Genomic DNA, 619 nt, shown 5'->3' with positions numbered 1-619 from the left:
GCCTTCCCAAGGGGCGGGGGCCGGAGGGCGCGGGCCGGCACCCGTGTTTGTCACCTTAATCTACAAATCACCAGGTCGCTAGGCCTGCGGGCGGCAGCCCCTGACCCTCGCCCGGGCCACTGCGGACTGCTGCTCCCGCTAGCAGTGGCCTTTGTCCCTGTAGACTTGGTCAGTGGAAAACACCGAAAAGAAAACAACCACCCAGAGTTATAAAGTAATAAAGGCAGAGCATCGAGGCCAAGAGCAGCTGCATCCAGGTAGAATCCGAGTGGTGGATATTGGAGACAGGCGTCCCTCCTCTCCATCTACCCAGCATGAGCTCAGGTTGGCCCCTGACCCCTGGGTCGGGGAAGTGCTGGCGATTTCCACCGCGAGCAGCAAAATACTTGGCGAGAAAATTAGGGGAAAGGGTCCCCTCATTGAATTTCCTTACGCTCCTTGGAAACCCAGAGGCGGGAAGGACTGGTTTTCTCATCTGAGGTCCCAGCAGGAGTGAAAGTGATATTCAGGAAAGAGATGACTGACTGCAGCTTCTCCCGAAGCTGGGGGCCGGGGCGGGGGAGCCGTGGGAGAGGAGGCGCGGGCTGGGGGTGGCGAGGATGAGAAGGGGCAGAGGGGA

This window comes from Myotis brandtii, unplaced genomic scaffold (genome assembly GCF_000412655.1).
Source record: "Myotis brandtii unplaced genomic scaffold, ASM41265v1 scaffold181, whole genome shotgun sequence".
Lineage (NCBI taxonomy): Eukaryota > Metazoa > Chordata > Mammalia > Chiroptera > Vespertilionidae > Myotis > Myotis brandtii.
Note: the sequence above shows the minus strand (reverse complement) of the source record.